Source organism: Rhipicephalus microplus, chromosome X (assembly GCF_043290135.1).
Source record: "Rhipicephalus microplus isolate Deutch F79 chromosome X, USDA_Rmic, whole genome shotgun sequence".
NCBI lineage: Eukaryota > Metazoa > Arthropoda > Arachnida > Ixodida > Ixodidae > Rhipicephalus > Rhipicephalus microplus.
This window is the reverse complement of record NC_134710.1, coordinates 499,096,449-499,118,736: the sequence shown is the minus strand read 5'-3', so window position 1 is coordinate 499,118,736 and position 22,288 is coordinate 499,096,449. Positions and strand designations below refer to the sequence as shown.

Below are 22,288 nucleotides of genomic sequence, written 5' to 3'. Positions count from 1 at the left end.
AAGAATGAGATGGATCAAGAGAAAAACATATACATTAGAAAAAGACAAATAGAATTACGGATATAGAAAACGAAGCAGATAGTTTCAGCAACAACAGTAAATAAATGAGAAATTAAAACAATTCGTAAACAGTAATTTCGGAGTAATCATGGTTTTACAGTCTCAGTCTCTATGAACCTTTATTGAACTCCTGCAATGTATCGGCAATTTTCCCGTCACTAAATCTTAGAGAGAAAGCCCCCAAAGAAAGAAGGTGGCACCTAATATAATTTTGCGCAATGTAGTGTATCTTTTACAAGATATCAGATAATGATCTGTTGTTTCAGACACTACACAAAACCAACCATGAGGGGAAGGAGCCCGACCAACTTTGTGCAAATAAAAATTAAGATGAGGTTTAACGGCGCAGCCTAGTGATTGCGACTTCAACTGCACGCGTGCGACCTATTTTACTGTTCTAACGATGATTTAGGTGTTGCAATTCCACTGTGTTCATTATAGATGGTGAAAAATTCTAACATCATGTTCCTTCTAAATCTAGCCCCTATAATGAATTGAGATGCTGCTAAAAAGTGAATAACCTGACCAATTACCGATGACTTAGCTAACGCATCCGCCATTTCATTGAGAATAAGTCCTTTATGTCCTGGTGCCCAAACCAATTTAACCAAACGTATATGGGGATGAAAGAAATGATTTGAAAGCACTCAGCATTTGTTAGTTTTCATTAGCAGGGAGAGAACACACCGACAGCGAATCAGTTAAAATTACGGCCGAATTAGAGGATGCGGGTAGTTTGCGCACAGCTAAAATTATCGCAAAAAATTCTGCTACAAGATGGGTACAAACTCTGGGAGTCGTAGAGAAAATGACCAATCTATAGAACTAGCACAGTTCCCAATTGCATACTTTTTATATTTTGAAGCATCCGTCGCAATGCTTGTCTTTATTGGTGAATGAACCTGACCCCCACGACAATCTGTAGCTCAGTCTTCACGTGCTGTGCATTCGCTAGCGGTGGCAACTTCCATTTGCTGTCCCCACTCCACGTAGTGCCGAGTTCATGTAGTAGAGGAGAAAGAGTATGTTGAGGTCGGGTTATATGACATGTGTATCAAATTTTAATTCAAGTATATCGTTTATTACACTGTAAACCGAATCACATCCATATAGCTGTAATATACGTCTATAACTCACACCGCTACACCCCACAAAATAGGTGTAACAAGCAAGACTACACCTATACAATGGGCGGATTTCCAAATTACCACCCTAGGGTACACTCTAAAAAAATATCGAGTAAAAAGGGTGTCTTTTTGTCCCACAACAATAATAATCATCAGGCTTGCGTGCACTTCCTTTCTTGAATACTCGGCGCTGGCCACTTTCCTATCGAGAATGCAATGTAACACTGATAATGGACATGTCGATCGTCACGGGAATGTGCCGGGCGCGGGACGATAGCGCAAGGATGAAACGCAATATAGATGACGATTATTGTTGTGGGAAAAAAAGACACCCTTTTAACTCGCTATTTTTTCAGAGTGCATGAGCAATTTTGGTGTGTAAAAGCAAATGTACACCCAAGTGGCCTTGAGGGAGTTAGGGTGTAAAAGCAAACGTACACCCAAGTAATCTTAAAGGCGTGAGGGTGTATTCTTACTATTACACCCTAACAACCTTAAACAACAAAAGTAGTGTAGGGGTATAATACACCCAAACAGCAAAAAGGATGTGGAGGTGTTCATACAGAATGAAGCCCCAACACTCATCCGAAAAATACCGTAATTCGAGTGTTACCCCCATCTAGTAGGCCTCTGTGGAAGCACTAGAAAGCCTACCTATTAGTTAGACCTTTCAGGCACAGATGTCCTATGGTAGTGGCTCCTGCCACAGTGTGGAAATCCTGGCCCTAGCACTGCTTTCATAGTGCATATATGGAGCATGGCATATAAAGCTCTCACATATAACATGTAATCCTAGCTGAATACGAAGGCAACGCTCAATATGAGCTTTTACATATAACAAAAAGTTTACAAAGTGATCGCGTAGTGCAAAATGAAAACAAGCTTTATTTTATTAGACACAGAGCACATACAGACTTTAGCGACAATTTGTAGCTTAATCAAAAACCTTTTTTTAGTGTACAAAGCGGAATGCGATTTGCTACTAAAGACCGGACATCAAACGTCAATGGTATGGCATGGAGCTCTAACGACCAAGGCATGCATATCAAAGTACAACAGAAGAGCCTTTATTGGCACTTAAAAATGAACTAATTTTAAGATGCTTCATTGTAACACAAAAGTACAGTTCAATAAACCATACAAACAGCAGGAAGAGTAGTGCAATGCAGCATGCCATAATTCTCCATTATATTGAAACAATTTATCAAAGCACACTGCAATTTCCACATTGATATGCCACAGTTTGCATGCCTTGTGGCACGCCTTATGCATAATACGCAAGGCTAGTTGTATTCTAATGAATATAACGGCAAAACAGTCTTAAAATAGCATATTCATTTCACAATGACTCTTGTGTGTTCAGACATTTAGAATACTGGAGAAAGAATAATACAGGAGTGAAGACAATAGGCGAAATTACAATGGCCTAACAGTGTCACTACCTACTAACCATGCAGAATACTTGATGGAAAGATGTAAAATATTAAGCGCATGACATAATAGCATGTCGCCCTGAAACAATATAACATCAAATACCATAAAATGAACACACAAAAGCAGGGTGAAAGATTAACCACTTATGGCTAGCAGAGGTAGAACAGCCAAGCTAGCATCTGGAGCAATATTTTGAAGCATCATATTTTGCTTTCTCAGGAATAAAATTTAAATTTGGAGCAGGTTTGAGTAAAAAGAAATGCTGAATTTTTAGCCTGAAATTCCAAGTTTTTCAGTAGTACAACAAATGAGACTGAATCATACAAATGAAAAAAAAATAGACGTAGAAATTATCTAACATCCGCTAATTCATTCAAAATAGACGCGAGCGCAGCTATTTTAATAAAAGCAGTCTCTTGAACTGTCCCACTGGGCAAACAATGCTAAAACTCACAAAAGTGTTTGCCGAGCTTGTCAAACTGTTTGACAGGCGACCCAGAAATTCGAGAAATTCCTAAAGGAAGAACTCAAGGGGGTGGGAAAAAGAGAAAGTGGCATACAATTTTCTTTATCGCTTTTTAAGACCGCAGAAACCTCATACATCACTCTGAAAGACTGCCAGCACTCTTGCCAGAACTCGTTATTGTATGACATCTGCATGCGTGAGTAATAAAGGGAAAAATATTTTGTGTTCTGTGACAGTGAGTATTATTAGCAATTCCTCATCATAAAGCACTTTACCGCACAGCAAAATTGTACTGTGGCAAAACCAACTTATAAAGTGTTACGCACGACTTAGAAAGGGGTGCGTAACTTTTTAAAACCACTCTACTTTTTTCTTTTCTTTTGCCGTGAGGTTAGGTTATAGTGAATTAGAAGTTAGAATAACGGTTGGCGCATCTGTGTTAGATTGAATGATAAGCCCCGCCAAAGTGGTATAGAAGCTAAGGTACTCGGTGGCAGTTTTGATGGAGGCGAAAATGCTGTACGCCGGTTTGTGCAGATTCGGGTGTACAAGAACCCCAGATCGAAATTTCCGGAGCCTTCCACTAAGGCGCCTTATAATCAAATGGTGGTTTTAGGACGTTAAACTGCACACATCCATCAACTGAATGGTGATTCACAAACTTATGGTGATTACTAAATTTTATATTTCTTGATAAAATTAATAATACAGAGAAAATATTGAGGCTAGTTGGGCATTTTATAACGGTTTTGTACAAAAGTAAGAAATTGTATCTAATTAACACAATTGGCACCGCTGTTGTACTCTTGACCATGCAAATATGAATACGAAAATAGCATGTAATATTGTGCTACAGACTATAAACATGTGCTGTAAATAGATATAAATACCTGACTTGAATAGTTGATTTCGCGCCAAAACCACAAGTACACAAACGAAAAAAACTCATGGTTAGGACGGCTGCTCACTAGCAGTTGTTTGTACCATATATTCATAAGGTTACATATAATCTTAAAAAGTGGCGAGTCGGCATGGAGAACTGCTGGAGTTTGCCGCCCCTAACAAACTAGCAAAGTTGTGCCGGTGCATCACTGGAAATCATGCTTGAACAGCAGAAAGGCTGCAAAAAGAAGCATGCGCGGCCTATCACGAAGTGTGCCACTAAAATGGTTTACAAAATACTCCTATCGCGCGGAAAGAGGCATGTTAGCGAGATGGGGCGCTGCATCAATAATCGAGTGAAGGAACTTGCTCCTACGGTAAAAAATAACGACGGTGCCCATTCAAGCGCGCATGTCACTTCACGTGGACTCGCACCAAGAGAAATTTTGGAGGCCTTTCACAAATGAACCAAGTTATTAGTTGCGTTAGAGAAACTTCACTCATCCTGTATCAGTCGGAAGCACTGTATCTAGCGATCGTGTGTCCTATATCACGATTGCACTCTAAAAAATTTTACACCCAAAAGGGTGTATTTGTTTTGTCCCATGGGCAACACCCTTTTAGGGTTCTTAGGAATCCCCTAAACAATGAAGTGTTTAGAAACACCCTGAAACCGTAGCGTGTAAAGAAACGTTACACCCTACTTTAGTAGGTGTTTATGAACACCCCTAAACTATGGGTGTTGGATGAAGCTACCCACATGCGAGTAGGGTGTAACACTAAAAACCCCCTTGAACGATGGCAGTTATATGGATAAGCATACTTGATAAAATAAAGCGCAAATAACGGGACAACAAAAGCAGAGACACAGGAGATGATACTTGTCGTGTGTTGAGGAGAGCCATTCATAGCACTTCATTCCATCAAATATGCATCACCGACTGGCCCAAGCCTCAATTGTTCTCAGGGAGAAGCATATATGAACCTTCTCTGCGGCTGACAGGGAAGAAGGAAGATACTGGTGTCACCCACTGCCTTATACCTGCATGCATGCAGCTGATAAAATAACGTGCCGTGGTCGTGAATGAGCTGCATAAGACCGGTGTATATATGTGTAGGTAGACTGGGCCGAAAACGACAAAGTAGAACACACACACACACACACACACACACACACAAACACACACACACACACAAACGCACGCACACACACACACACACACACACACACACACACACACACACACACACACACACACACACACACACACACACACACACACACACACCACAGTAATGAAGCAGTAACCTGTAGCGTAAGGTTCAACCAAACATAACGCCGAAGCGAAAAACATTTAGGCCATATGTTCACATCTGCCTTTATTATAGAAAACCTGGAAGTCTGACAAACAGGACTCTGATGACATTCTGCAAAATTTTGAAATATCCACGTGACCAAGTTCTTTTTTCTCTATATACTAGAAATTCATTGTTTTCAATACAATAAATTCCCACAACTTTGAAAACCATTTGCGCTAGTCGGGCAAACGACGAAGAGCGTTGTTTGACACCTATACAATAGAAAAACACGTAGAAAGAGTAAGCGACTTTCTAGAGCCACATTTACAACCTATTATATCTCACTGTATAAATTTCGACATTAAAAATGAGAACATTCGACAAGGTAGTGTAGTTAAGGTTGTATTAATGTAATGCCAGTGTTGGTATACTTCCAACTGCAAACTCGGAGCTCGTCACTGCTGCTTGCACAATCATCTTCAGCTGCTGAGATGACTTGTGCCTTCGAGAGAAGTGGGGCGAAGCTGTTCTTTCTGCACAGGAAATTCAATCCCGTAAACCTAAAATAAATACACAAGTAACAATGATCAAAATTTAACAAAGAGTTAACATTCAGTATGCACACTGCATAACTAACCGCTTTCTTATGCGTAAGTATAAATATCATGCATAACAAGCATATTCAGTGGCATCGGGCTCCACTTCAGTGAGAAATGCTAGAAAAGGTATGCTGAGCAATAAACGCCATAAAAAGAGCGCTGAGGCAGAATCATTATATCTTTCGTGCCGTACATGTGAACCTTACTTTACGCTTTCAGCTTGCTCGCGCAGGCAAATAAAAAGGTGGTGCTCCAATTTGATAATGTTCCATTAGCTTCATGCATCGGCCAATCTTAGTGAATGTCAAGTTCCATGCCTAAGTATGCATCAACACATCTGTATGTGTATTTCTGCAGATGTACCCTGGTACTCATTCGATGAGTTTATTAAAAGGAATCCAGTATGATGCGCAACATCATATACATATTTTATCTGTATTGCAAAAAGCACAATGCCACTGAGCATACATGATGGTATGGGCATTGAGAAGGTATTCAGTGCAGGTAAATTGTAAAATTAAGTACTGTACAGATACGGATTAAAATGCGAACCTTAAAATGCGAATGATACTAGTGGTATTTAACTGGCTCACAATCACACGATTATAAAATGGAAGAATTGGCCATGGGGTCATTCCACATCAGACGTCCCAGCCATTTTGGTGACCCCCGCAAATGTACTTGAAAAAACAAATCGCGCTGATTTTACTGCATTAAAAAAGGGAACTGCTAGAATATTTCGCAGACAAATAATTTATTGGTCACGTGGCTGCCTCCTGAACTTCCCGGAATCTCGTCTGTATGTTTGTGAAAAAAATTATTTCATAAGTATCTCTTCTTCCGTGCCAAATTTGGTCTACAAGTTAAGTGAAGGGCTTACGTAAAGTGTTTGAAGCTCAGTAATATTACCATTTTTCGACCACATACGCCTCAAACAATTTAGCCAAAGTGTGTTATATCTGCATTTTTTTATATCAATACTGCACTTTGAATGGATATCTGAGGAGTGAATACATATTCCACATAAGGTATAGTTGGAGGAAAAAATAATTTAGACCTCTCAAGCTGTCAAACTTTACGAGACAAAATCGCGAATTTCACAAAACAGTTTTGTCTATAATGAGACGCAACTTGCACCATGTGGTGGTTGAAATAAAATAGACTTTGTATTTAAATCGGAAGCAAACAGTTCTGATCATGTGCCAAATTTTTTCATAGCAATTTATGTTTTGAGAAAAAGATCAGAGCATATCCACGGAGTGAATAATGATGAGTGGGGCGTAGCGTTTGTCCGTCCAGACGCAAAAACAGATGGACAGACAGCCTGACGCAAGTATGGACGAATAGAAAGACGAACGGACTCACGGACAGACCGACACACAGAAGCGTGGACGGATGGATGCACAGACGAACGGCCGAAAGCACAAATGTACGGACGAACGATTCGCCCCACGAATCATCATTTTGTTCATGTATATGCTGTGAAACCCACTAACGCTATCTATTGTGCAACTCATAAAGTGGCTACATAATACCAGAGTCCTTCAATGCTTTTCTGGTCACGAAACTCTGCCCGAAGGTTGATATAGGGACAAAATCTGTCGCTAGAGGCGCCACCCGTCGTATGGGGGCCACAAGCCACCGCCACTGCTGGGCTTGTATGTGCACTGCGACCGACGTTTCGACGCGTGTATGTGCGTGCTGTTCTTCCTGTTACCTTTTTTTAAACCTCTCTGAACGCATCAATGCCACCAGATAAATAAGTTGAAACGGGATCCAGTGTCGACGACGAATGAGAGCTGTTTACTTTGGAACGCACGCGTAGTTTACTTGGAAGTGCAGGCCCACCTTATAAACAGCAGCACATTAAAAGTGTTCTCACACCGTGCGATAACGCATTGTGTCAATAATTGCCTCATAGCCCAATTATATGCATACTTACGATGCCTCGAAGCGGTACTTGCGAGCTATAGCTCGCAAGTGTTGAAAGACGATGCTTATGCTCCATGCTCTTGATGCGAGCAGCTACTGCTTGATCTGCTCGACAACATGTTTGTATTTGCGCCCGGCCAAAGGGCGATTATGTTTATGCGGTAGGTGAGCTTTATATTCTGGTAGGGCCGCTAATAGGGGGAGGAAGGTGAACGAAACGAAACACGACTGGGTAGTACAGGAGCAATCACATTGGTTTATATCCGGCTCGCCTCTCGCGCGCTACTACCCAAGTATTCAAATGAACTGAATGGTTGAGACAGAAGTTTTATTCCAGACCTTTCAATTGAGTTTATACCCAAATGCGCAGTTGTTTTGGACACACGTTTGTGAGCGCCGATCGCTTTTTTGACGCGGGGACTTTCGACGCCGAGGGCTGTCGCGACCGCTCTAAACATGCCCAACATTTGATTGATCACCTCTTTCCACGCAGTTTACACGGGACACCCGCCGCTTGACGTTTCCTTGTGTTTACTGTTTAGGGCATTATTATTTACCGGCCGACAACTTATGATTTCTCCGGGAACAAAAGTACAGCAGCCTAATCTGGAAGTTCCTTTTGATGCCAGTGCTAGCCGCTTGGCCGCCTCTGCCACTACCGAGGTACCTCATCACACATTTGTTTTTATATTTTTGGGTGGGAGGGAAGGGCGGTTATGATTTAAGGCATGCAATAAATCTTAAATTTGGTGCTAATGATACGCCGCCTAGTAGTCAGGTGTGTACTTATGAATGGGAGATTCACATATGGTGCATGTAATGGGGAGAAAGTTGGAAAACATTTATTTACACAAAATACACTGAGAACAACACTTTGGAGAAGAAAAGCACTAGAAACTATTGCAACTGTTCTGAGCAATGTTACACAATCTGTGACTCTACTGTACAATGTGTATTTCGTTTCATTAACAGCTGCACTCTGCCTTAGCAGTAAAATAAACTGTATTTGAATATACACTATTTACACTATATGCAGATAAATATGAATAGTACGAAAATATTACAGTGTAATGTATACAAGATATACAACACTATATACAAATGGGAAGGCGTGCTCACATACACAGCCATTATGCTTAACACTGTGGCTTCCGCCCACCACTTCCAGGGCATGAACTGCGCACAGTTGCCCGCGAGGCTTTGTTTTTTTTTTTCTCGAGTGAAGAAATGTAATCTACATCTCAAAAAAAAGTGTACAACCTCAGATGCTGTCCCTAAAAAGTGCAACAGACAACCTACACTTGCTGACGCTGTGCGGCTGTTGAGCAAAATGCCCTCAACAATCCTCGCGTACACGTCACCGCATGCAATGTTTTGCACCGTGTACGTCTCTACATGTTCTGCAACAATTTTCAGGAGAGCAAGAAGACGGCTGCTAGGTACTTTCAAATAGCCCCTCGATTTTGTTTGGATCAAGGCAGATGGCTGACGTGTTGTGCTCGACATCGTTTCGATGCAGCCTAAGCAATCCAAAGTAGAAAACTTCTTGGCCACATATCCACCGAGGTAATCCAAAATGAAGTCTTTGGTCGAAAGGGGGCCGAAAGGAAGCGACACGACCACCCCGTTCACGATGTGCTCGTCGGTTCTCACAACGTCGCTAGCATCAAAATGCTTTTCGCAGACACAAACATTCTTACTTTCGAAGCTGAAACCGCCAGCTTCCAACCTCGGTATAGCTCGCTTCATTTCTCTCGGAGTTCGGCGCTACTTGGGAAACAGAAGAGCGACGCCTTTTCTTTGTTGCTTCGGTATCCGGAGCTGCAACCCGTCACACAGAACGTCTTAGGCATTGTTCATTCAAATTTTCATGCCGTCCATCTTGAGCACGGTGCACTGGCACATGAAGTTCGCGTTTCGCTGATGCAGAAACAGCGAGTTGCCACCACACAACGCCTTCGGGATGCCGCTGCGGCCAGTACGTTCCGCCGGGCGCAGCGGGGCGATGGCCCCCCTAGGACGACTTGCGCCGCGTAGCGGCCGCTCTTGGCACCATATCAAGCTCTCCCATAGAGTGACGGAGAAGTTTCGTGACCAGAACGGTATTAAGGGACTCTGATAATACTAGTACGAGAGGAGGGAACGACCCACGGGCTCAAGAGCTTTGCCCCTAAATGATTTGTGAACTTCCAAGTTCCCCATTTGCCATTTGGTCATACGGCAGCCGACGCCCCGAAGTTCCCCATTGCCGTTGACGGGAAAATTAAAAATTTATTTTATTGCTTGAAATAGAAACTGTAATGGTGAAACTTGTCACATACAAAGAACTGTTTATTTGCTTTCAATTTAGTTAAAAGGTGATTTTTAATTGGACCACCACACGGCGCAAATTGCGTCCTAATACGGACAAAAACGACAATTCTGTGAAATGAGTTATCTTTTCTCGTAGAGGTTAACAGCTTAAGATGTCTATAAATAATTCCTCATCAAAACATCTTTTCTGTGAAGTAAGAAGTCACAGCTCAGATATTCATACAAAGTGCAGTATCGCAATGAGAAAATGCAAACGTAACACATTTTGGCTAAATTCTTGCAGACGTATGTGGCCGAAAAATTGTATTCATATTACTGAGTTTCAAACACCTTACGTAAGCCCCTTTACTTAAAATGTACCAAACTTGGTATAAAAAAGGAGCGGTACTTGTAAAATACTTTTTTCACAAACAACACTCAAACAACATTCTGGAAAGTTTAAAAGGCAACCACGTGACCAAGAACTTTTTTCTCTCCAAAATATTCAAGCAGTTCACTGTTTTCAGTGCATTAAACCAGCACGATTTTTTTTCAAACACATTTGCCATAGCCGCAAAATTGGCTGGGAAATTTAGAATAAAGTGACCCTGTTACTTTCACTCAATGACCATTGCATACTGCTAAATTAGGACCATTTGTTTCAATCATGCTGGCAGGCCGAGAAAGCATAAATCCTTCCCGATGCAGCGTAGGCTGTTCAGTGGTTGTGCGTGTTGTGTTCCCAGATAGATATGCTGCCTAGTCTTACATTTTGGCTGCAACACATGCTTAGATATCGTGCAGTATGCATAACATTGAAGTGTTTTTTGTGCAACAAAAAAAAAACTAGTAATACGCTTCACATAGCAAAAATTCCTTTAACATCTCAAGTACTTAGCGAAATTAAACGCCAAAGCGAGGCGATGGCAATAAAACTCTGAATAACAACAATATTTTCAAAGTTACACATGATGGAAACAATCAGAGTGAAATGTGCTCGAACATTAGCAGTTACGTTCAAACAAGCCTTTGCACTGTTCAAGTAGGCAATTCGACCACACACAAACGAAAGACCTGTTCAAACAAAAGTCCAGCTTCAGTGCTCGATCCGCTGCACACGCACGGCTGCCGGCAGTGTCACGCTACGTTGCAGGTGAACGAAAATACCGGTGAAGACGAATTTAACGAAATTGAATGTATTAGCAAGTAGGCAAACTTCTCGAGGCGCACCTAACGCAAAGCAATATGCTGTGTTGTCACCCGATGCATCAACCGGAGTTATCACGGTAGTGTTACCGCACAAAACGAAAAAGAACCGAAAAGAACGACATGGACACTGCTCCCTTGTTTTCCGTTCTCGGTCTTTTTGTGCAATAAGAAAAAAAAGAGAGTAAATGAACTACCATGCCCAAGCATATGCGTCTTAGATATGGTTGATGCTTAGAGCTAACAGGCGCCGTCCCTATACATGTATTAATTGGTAAACTAAAATTGATGTGCATCACGAGCGGGCCCCGTTAAACATGGCTGCCAACAAAGGGCACCGCAAAAATCTGTTCAATTTCTTTGCTGAGCCTCAGTGGCACATGCTCACTCTGCTTTGTAATCCAAATAATCTAAACAAACAAACAAAAAAACTTGCCAACAATCACACTTCGCCATCATCCCCGTGAAACAGTTCAGACAAATATTCTCGCTAAGTAAACAAATGTTGATTTGTCACCAAATAGTTGAAAACAAAATTATTTGAAGGAGTTATTCTCGTGCTCACGCAGTTAACAAAGCGCTGAACGGAACAACGTCAGAGCAGAACTCACTATTTCACTTCGACTGCTCCACAATATGAATCCACAGGTCCAGTCTTCAGGATGGTGCACCTTCGCAATAATCAGCACTGACAGAACACACAGGTCGAGCACAGAGCGCAGGCACATTTCAAACTAAAGACCGGCTAATAAACTCTACCGATCGAGAAGCCACGCGCACCACACGCACACACACGGGAGGGTTTTTCGCCAGCGCACGCAGTGACATGTAAGACGGTGCCGGTCCCTCTCCCGCGCTCTGCGCAAGGGCGCCCAGCGATCCCGGACAGCCAAGGTTTTCTAGGCGACGAGACTTCATGGCGTCACGCTCTCAGACCGGCTAGATGCAGTTTAACGCTAGCTCCGGCCTTCTACTGATAGCGCGGGCGCTGCTTTTTTTAGGGATGAAGCTTAGCGCGGCACCCGTTCATCCCTCGTAGCCGTTGTAGTGTGTAACAAGTATAACATTTTGACCACCAAGGTGGTGCCGGTGAGAGATTTCTTCTGTGCGTGGTTGAACAACAAAAGATAGTGTTCAATGTACATGCCAATGGCTGCTAATGGGAAATGAGAAATAGGAGCATTCGGCTTTTAGTTAGCGCGCACGCTGCGATCCCGATTAGCAGCCATTGGCATGTACATTGAGCACTATCTGACAAGAAAGAGTTGCTACGTTATACTCGCTGGGTGTAACCTTCTTAGTTTTAAAAAAAGTTTAGCAAGTGTTAAGCCGCAGTGCCATGAATACAATGAACTGGTATATACCATGAATTCGAGCTGGTTAAAGGCGGGAAGTAGATACGAAGCGCAAACCGTAAGAAAGTAAAAGCCGAATTCTCCTGTCTCTTATTTCTCATTAGCAGCCATTGGCATGTACATTGAGCACTATCTGACAGGAAAAGGTTGCTACGTTATACTCGCTGGGCGTAACCTCCTTGGTTTTAGAAAGGTTTAGCGAGCGTTGGGCCGCAGTGCCATGAATACAGTGAACTAGTATATACCATGAACTCGAGGTGGTTGAAGGTGGAAAGTAGACCCGAAGCGCAAGCCGTAAGAAAGTGTGCGTCTGCCACCTCTCGTGTAGTCCTTAGAATGTCCGCTGGATGGCGGTGCTTATATATGGGGAATATATGATGAAAAGATGCGAGGTGGTGGTACTTGGAGTGTTGAATAGATGGACGAACCGACACACAGACAGATGCATGGATGGACGCATGAACGGACGCAGGGGCAGATGCATGGAGGAACGCAGGGATGGACGCACGAACAGACGCATGCACGGAGGGGCAGATGGACGCATTGACGGTAACACAGGCGGACGTGTCAACGGACGGAAGCAAGAACGAATGGACGGACGAATGCCTTGCCCCACTCTCCATCATTTGCTCCGGGGATATGCTGCCATTTTTTGTGGCAGTTATTTGTTGCGTTGTACTCGTTCTTTAACAGTGCATCTGAATCGCAGTGAACATTGTGACGGGGCAGTGCGGCCAGCATGAGCTACTAGTCAGTCCATCTTGCTAGGAAGCGCAGCCACTATTACAAAGAACACACAATACAAGCCTTTAACTTTAACTAAACTTTTATTGCAAACGTCAGAGTTTATAAAGGGGATGAAAAGTGAAAAAGAATAAAAATGAATAAAAAAGATAATAATGGTAGATAACAAAAGCACACGTGCCAGTACCGTACATTACGATCCGTTATTGTCTATCACCCCATCCAAAAAACATAGCTCTTTCCGCGTGAGCGAGATAGAGGGTGCACTAACACAATCAAAATCATCGCGTGTCATTTCAGCCGCTTCTACTATAAAACGTGTTAACAAATCTCTGTCTCGATACAGCACGCACGTGTTATCGAAATAAGGCACACAACCTCACTCCTTACAGTGGATCGCCAAGTGACCATCGGTACCCTTCTGCACTGTATTGTCGTGCTCTTTTAGCCTTTCATTAAGGCATCTTTTGGTCGTTCTCACATAAACAAGACCACATGACAAGCGCACTCTGTAAACAACCGACTGTGCACACTCAACATATTTATTGCGATGCTTAATTTGGCAACCTTTCTTCTCTTTTGAAACAGGACAACTTTGGCGACAAATTCTGGACAGTTTTTCAGGAGCAGACATAACCACTCGGGCGCCCACCTTATTATTAATCTTTTTAAGATTGTGTGCCACACTATGGATATAGGGGACAACAGCCGTTTTACGCTGCTGCAGGGAAGTGTTAATACGCTGCCTATTTTGTTACTTTAGGTCCCTATGTAGCGATTCAGCGACGCCTATAACCATTCGTTGCGGGAAGCCTTCTGCCTTCAGTCGCAAAACCTGTTGCTCAAAGCTCTTCTTCATGAGGTGAAAACATGACTTCTTCAACGAATTAAAAAGGCACATTCGTGCAACAGACCTCTTCACTACTTTGGTATGGGCAGAAGAGAAAGGCAACAATGGCTTTTTGCTCCTGGGCTCATAAAGCTAACAAATGTGGTCATCTTGAAATTGCAACGACAGATCTAGGAACCTGAGCGTATCACCATAGGGCACTTCATGTGTAAGTTTCAGAGGCTGACAAACTGTCTCAAATACTCCAACGGTCAAAACAGCAACACTTTGAAACTCTTTGGCACCACACTTAAAAAAAAAACCAAATAATCATCCACAAACCTGAAGATCTTTAAAAACTTAGTTCCCGACAACCTCTCATCAATTATTCGATCTAAGTGGGCCATAAAAATATCACTAAGGACGGGTGCAGTAGCCGAACCAATACAAATACCCTGTTTTTGGATATAGGTGTTCCCATTCCAATTAACGAATGTGGACGTTAAGTACAAAGCCAGTAAATCAAGAAAACCTCTCACTGACATACCACAAGTGTTCTGAAAGGTCACTGCACCATGCTCAAGTATACACTGCTCAACAAATTCTAGAAGCATTTCATGAGGTAAAGAATAGTACAAATCTTTCACATCTATGGACCACGCCTTAACGACAGTTTTGGCATTCGATACCAAAAAAGTCACAATCTGCTCAGCATTTTTAGTGTAAAATGGGTCATTAATTTGAAGGAGATTCAGCTGTTCCTGCAGAAAAAACGCAACATTTTTTTGCCAAGAACCTTGTTCCGAAATAATTACGCGGAGTGGCATTCCACTTTTGTGCGTTTTGCAACTAAAAACATGTCTAAGCCCAGTTTATCTGTTTTCATGATCTGTTTAGCCAAATCATGCAATAGAAGGCTGTTGCACAAGTTTTTTGCAGCTGTTCGAACAGATTTGAGTGACACATTTGGCTTAATATCAAATACCGACTCAATCGCCACTTGCGCTTTTTGAAAAAAAAAGAACCATTCGGGAAAACACACAACTTACCTTCTTTGTCAGAAGGAATGACACAATGTCCCGATTCTTTGAGGTATGTCGCCACCCCCCTTATGGGCAACACTTGACGCTTGGGCCTGAACTTTTCAAGCACATCAACGCCCTCGGAAATACACCGATCCTTTTCACAATCTGGAGCACAATCAGAAAGTTGTCTCACAAGAGACAGGAGCTTAGGCGCTTCAAGTCTTGGTTCAACAGCGTACTTTGGACCTCGTCTTAACGTCTCTTTCACATATTAAGGAAGAACGACGTCATCCGTGGTGTGAATAATGTTGTCCTCAGCAGGTTTCTTCGGTTGGCGCTTGGATCTGAGCTGCGACAGTATTGTTGACCAAAGGCGTTCCGTTTCGCAGGTCACAAGGCCCCCCCAATTCACGCCATTTTTTCTGCTTCTGGTTTGTTGAGCCGCCTTCCATGTAGACATGATTGCGCAGAATATCTCGGTAGAGGCCTGTCTGCCTGTGACACTCCGAACGCAGGATCCTGGCAATCCGGTTCCCATGGCTTACAGACGGTTGAAAACCGCCACAAAAAGCCAGAACTTCTGGGTGTGTTAGCTTCATCCTTAAGCAAAACGAAAAGGACCTGGCACGACATGTGACGAGGGCAATGAGGGTTACCAGAAGGGTTGGGTGAAGAGACGTTACCCAGAACTAGAAATGTAACTCAATAAACAATTGTATTGGGCCAGTTGGTAAGGATCCATCTTGCTAGGAAGCGCAGCCACTAATACAAAGAACACACAACACAAGCGCTTAACTTCAACTAAACGTTTATTGCAAACGTCAGAGTTTATAAAGGGGATGAAAAGAGAAAAAGAATAAAACGGGAGAATTTGAAGTACAGGAGAATTTGCCCTTACTCTATTGAACAAGTGGCGCTCCTATTGTATTTTCCGTCTTATAGTAGTTTGCGTGCTTTATCGATGAAAACTGCGTAAGTGCCCGAAAATGTCGTCCATTTGTAGCCTTGTAGCACGTGGGCTCAGATGTGGGTGCACGTTAAAAGACCCCAGGTGGTCGAAATTTCCGGAGCCCTCCACCACAGCGTCTCTCATAATCGTATGGTGGTTTTGGGACGTTAAACCCCACATATAAATTAATCATTTGTGGCCTTGTTCATAACACCCCAAATATAAGGGTGTAAATGGGGTGTTTTGAGGGCGTTTTATTCACGAACACCTCAAACTTGAAAAATGGACTGTAAAAAGGGTGTTCATATGGGTGAGTTTAATGCGTACACCCATTTTTCACCTTTCAGAGTGTAAAATATTTTAGAGTGTAGGTAAGCGACGGCCCGAATAGGTTGCACATATGTTTACGAGAAGTAGGTTCATATCAGCCTGTTTAATTGACTAATATTCAATTCAGACATGCACCAACTATCCCAACAGTGAGTTCTACTAGATATGAATGCCACTTCTGCACATGTAAACAACTATAGCACATGTGGCCAGCTTAGAAATTTGAAAAAAAAAAGAAAACAGTGTTACACAGCGCCTGAGAGGAGGCACTTTCAATACATTTCTTGGTAAATAGAGGGCTTAATAAACAGATGGCCTTTTGCTGTGTTCGTGACACGCAATCAGGGTTATTTCATGCCAAACGCTCAGCCATTTTGACAACCATCTGAAATGTATTTGAAAAATATTGTGCTAATTAACTGCCCTGAAAGCAGTGAAACAATAGAATATTTCCGAGAGAAAAAAATTTTGGTCACGTGGTTGCCTTCAGCACCTACCGGAATGTCGTTTGGATGTTTTTTATGAAACATTTTTAAAAGTACATGCTACACCAAACTTGGTCAACATGTTGAGATAACGTTCTTTTGTAAGGTGTCTGAAGGGCAGTAATAGTAGCGCAATTTTACTGGCACATAATACGCCTTTAAGAATTTAGCCCAATGTGTTATGTTTGCAATATTTCTATTGCAATACTGCACTTTGTTTGAATATCTGATAAGAGAATACTTACTCCATAGAAAGTATATTTTGAGGAAAAGAATATTTGAGACCTCTCAAGCTGCTAAATTTTATGAGAAAAATCATAGATTTTGCAAAATCGTGATGTTTGTCCATTTGAGATGCGATATACACCTTGTGGTGCTACAACTAAAACTTACCTTTATACATAAATTGAAAGAAAATAAAGTATTATTTACATAATACAAATCTTATTATTGTATTTTTGTGTTTTAAGAAAAAAATAATATTTTTGAACTTTCCCGTTGAAATAATAGCGACAAATATTCCCATTGGCTCATCCCATTTGGTCATACGACAGATGCCACCTTGAGATTCTCCACTGCCATCAATGGGATGTTCAAACATTATTTTTTGAACAATAAAATGCAATGATAACATTTGGCATGTGAAAATAACTGTTAATTTCTCTTTCCATATAGGTTTGAAGATGATTTTCAATTGTACCGTACGATGGTGCAAATTGTGTCTCAATATGGACAAAAATGACGATTTCGCGAAGTTTATAATTTTTTCTCGTGGTGTGTATTTTGTGTAGTAATTATTCACTACTTACATATTCATACAAAGTGCAGTATTGCAATAAAATGCAAATATAACACATTTTGGATAAGTTTTTGAGGCAGGGTAGACGAAAAAGTGCTTAACAGTGCAAAGGACAAGAGGGAATAAAAGAGACGAGAACAGAGCGCTGCACCAACAACCCAAAGTCATAGCAAACCAACTGCAATATATAGGAAACAGACTCTGTGCGTAACCACGCAACATAAGCAGAATAGCACATACATGCGTCATATGGCGTACCTTATCAAGAACCAGTCATATCTGTGGACCCAGATAACTAATTTCACAGCAATGAAGAAAATTGAGGGTACGCTAACACAGGAAGGACCAAGTTGTTGGATAAGGAAGGCTTCACTAATCTCGTGCTCACGCCGAAGCAAGAGCCAATGCACATTCCTTCCCGTTGAGGAGTGTGCATTGGATCATATTTAGCTTCGGTTATTAGTGGCCTTTTACTCGCGTGGTATGACACAGACCTCATGGCTAACCTTTATCAGACATGCATAGTTAAAGTGTACCGCTAGGTTGACGACTTTTTAGCGTTTTACCGCATCAATCAATCGGACCCTCGGCGAACCACCGGTGAGGTATTTGACGTTTTACGGCGTGAAATCAAGCAGCTACAATTAAAGTCGGTGTTTATTTCTGACGACAAGCTATGATGTCTAGACTTAGAAATGCTTTTTTTTTTGGTTGACCATGTATGTTGGCGGTACGAGCCACGCTAAAAAAAGCCTTCATTTAGCTTCTGCCCATTCAAAGCTAGTCAAACGAAGCATCGCTTTTCCTGCTTAAGGCAGCTCTAAATCGCTCTTGTCACCATCAGATAAAATGCAGTTTCTCGCTCTAAGTTCACCACCTTCAACAAGCAGGCTTTCCTAATCCCCTGCTAACTTCCATTGCCAAGACTCTCCTAACATACATTTTGTTACGACGGGACCATCCTTTGAAAGTGTGTGAATATATGTGCCGAACATCAACGTATGCACATACTTTTTTTTCCTAAAACTATTCACGAATGGAACGGTCTTCCAAAAAAACATTGTGACTGCCCCTTCCACAGCGTTTCCTTCCCTTTTAAAGGAGTATGTGGTGTCACAGCATAACGATATTGTATGCTGTGATTTAGGTGTTTTTGATTTGTTTTTATTTTTTGAGTGCCATGCAATGCAACTTGTCCCCACTGATTTAAATGTACTTTGAATTTGTAAACCCCCTACAACAATGCCACCAGAGGGCGCTGTAGGTATATGTATAAATAAATAAATAAATAAATAAATAAATAAATAAATAAATAAATAAATAAATAAATAAATAAATAAATAAATAAACCTTAAGAGTGCCTGATAAGAGACAAAACAACAGCCAACTCAACAAGCCTCGTTCCAGCTCAGCTGTTATTCCCGACATACACGAGGTTTCACATAAGCTAAAGAAAGTCGCTGGCAAAATTGGTGTAAGAGTTGTGTTCTGTGCACGCGACAAGCTCGCTGGGCTATGTTGTACGGTCAACAGCGAATGACTTAAGAGAGAAGCATGCACCAAGACACACGCTACACGCTATATTGACTGTGTTTTGGTGATTGTCTACAAGAAATTATTTACTTGTAGGCTCTGTTACGTTGGCCAAACAGGCCGATGCATCAATGATCGGTTGAGAGAGCACACTAACTCTCTAAAAGGCTACGTTCCCAGTCACTTGGTGGACCGCTGTAAAAAGTGTAGTTGTCAGCCAATTCTTGACAAGTTTGTGATCATCGGGCGATGTAAAAATCAGCCCGAGCGCGAGATTAGCGAAGCCTTCCATATTCTACAACTTGGTGCTTCCTGTGTTAGCGTACCCTCAATTTTCTTCACGGCTGTCAAGTAAGTTATTTGGGGTCCACTGATATGAGCAGTTTTTCATAAGGTACACTGTATGGCGCATGTACGCACAATTCTGCTTATATTGCGTGGTTATGCGCATATTCTGTATCCTATATATTGCAGTTGGTTTGAAATAAACTGATTGGTTGTTAGTTCAGCGCTCTGTCCTCGTCTCTTCTCTTCCCTCTTGTCGTTTGCGCTGTTAAGCAGTTTCTTCGTCTACCATGCAGCATCAACCAGCCCAATCAAGCACTTTGTTAAAGTCTTGGAGGCGTATGTGCCCGTGAAATTGCAATAATATTACTGAGCTTCAAACAATTCACACAAGAACCTTTACTTAACATGCAGACAAATTTTGGTATAAAAACAGAGAGCAGTAAGTTTGAAATAAAATTTTCCACAAACAACACCGAAACGACATTCCGGTAAGTTTAGAAGGCAACTACGTGACCAAAAAACTTTTTTCCCTCAGAAATTTTTTACTGTTTCACTGTTTTTAATGCAGTAAGTTAGCACAATTTTTTCAGATACATTTGAGATGGTCGGTAAAATAGCGGGGATGTTTGGCGTGGAATAACCTATTAGTGAATCAACCTTTCAAGTTGGAGACATCTTGGCCGTCTCCACTTCATCATACAATTCTCTCAACATCATGCATCTGTACACAGTTTTCTACACGCACTGCTGTTAATCGTATGGCAAACTGATTCTCATACTGGAAAAATAAATAAGAATATGGGTCAAACAGCTTGAGATGAAGCCTTTCGCATCAAAGGAATGTTCCAAAATGTACAAAAGATTTGGTGCACCCTATGAGTAGCGTCCACCACTGCTGCCACCCTCCGAGTCCAGAACAGCTGCTTTCAGGTTGTGATGAAGAGTGCACTGCATCGTCAGCACTCTGTCCATAGCTGAAGACGTAGTGTGTGGTCCTTTCAGCATTGTGCATGTAAGGCATGCACTACATTCAACTAAGCATTAAAAATACTGGGAACAATCAGAACCTCAGTATGATGTATCCTATAATAGAAAGCTCTGGCTTCCCAACTTCAGCTTTACCACTATTCACTTTTAAGTTTACAAGCATCTGTGCATATTAGTGTACGAATGCAAGTGCCATGATTGAGTCTACGCTATGGTTCATCGAAAACCATAGTAAATGTACGTAGTGGTGAAAAAGTGCTTCTCTGTTCAATCATGCACCTACCAAGAAGTTTAGAATATACCGGGACGCTCAAATTTCAGCTTTTATACCAAGATTTCTTGCTTAGCTAGAATACCCTAACCAATAGGCAATTACAATGGGTGACACAAAAATTATATAAACCAATTCAGACAAAAAGGTGGCAGTATTTATCATTTGCCTTGAAGTATCCTTTAGTAGACATGTACACATCACAGATGTACAATCTACTGCGTGAAAATATCGTAAAGCATCGAGCAAGCCTCAATGTTATGGAATCAACAGCACTTATACAATGACAACTACTGCTGGAAACACAACACAGTGTATTTGTGGAAGCTCACCACTAAATGTCTTCTCCTGTTACATAAATTTGGTGTACTGGATAGTTTTATATTATGTCTTTCACAGGTTGCTTATTGGTCAACAAAATGATTAGTTTAGGCCACGAGTAAGGCTGACTACTCTAAAAAATCAATAAGACATGCTAATCTTATTCTTCTTTGAGTGCTTACATAAGCAGCTTTTTGGCAGTTGAAATTTTTTTAATTCATAAAAACAGCCATGCAAAAGTTAGTGTATCACAAGCAAGTTAAATAGATGCTCAATGAGCTCGGAAATACTAGACATTAGGTATGTATTAATTAAAAATGCACAGCTTATTGCAGAAGATGCTAACAGGAATATATGCATGAATGGCTTATTAGTTGAATCAATTTGTTTACATCCGTAAGGATAAAACCTGCCCAGACAAAACGCATGAAACAAACAAGTGCTGTTAGGGCTGCCTTCTTTCATCCACAGCCACCTGTTTCGTCATCCCCATTTCGTTTTTCGTGAGCCTGTTTTTTAGTGGCTAACTATGCCTACACCATTATCATGTGTGCTATATCAGTGCAACTGAAAGTTTTGTGTAGGTGTGTGTTGGTGCACTTTGGCCAGGCTTTCATATAACCAGAGCGCCAAAACCATACACCAAAATGTTAGAAATATTCTATTCCGTTATATACAACGTTCCGCACTACACCGGTGCAAAAATGCACAAAAGGTGATGTGTGCACTTGAGTGTGGCTGTTCAAGCCCTTACCAAAGCAGATCAATATTGCAATAGCCTTAATATTTACAATATACAAGTATAGATATAAACAAACCTAACAAGGCATAAAAAGCGCTAATTGCTGATCAAACAAGGTAGATAAAATTTCTTTGGTTAGCTGCACGATGTTCAACAAAACACATGTCACGGCGCTGTAAAGCACTGGCATCAAATGGTACTGGTACAAATTTTAAATATTTTTGAATTGTTGCGGAAATGCGCCCCGAACTTTCGTTGTTGAAATTTGCATTTTCTTCTCCCGCGTAATAAGCGTGCCCCTTTTATCCACAGCAGTCCTGCTACCCGACAACT

At 41.5% G+C, this 22,288-nt stretch overlaps 1 long non-coding RNA gene across 1 annotated transcript; it reads right to left on the bottom strand.

Annotated features, from left to right (window-relative positions):
- Nucleotides 1-2,044: 2,044 nt before the first annotated feature.
- On the bottom strand, nucleotides 2,045-12,099 carry LOC142776743 (uncharacterized). Its single transcript, XR_012887775.1, has 2 exons — nucleotides 11,909-12,099; nucleotides 2,045-5,828 (listed from the first exon to the last, which is right to left on the bottom strand). It is a non-coding gene; the product is annotated as an uncharacterized LOC142776743 (long non-coding RNA).
- Between the last annotated feature and the right edge of the window lie 10,189 nt (nucleotides 12,100-22,288).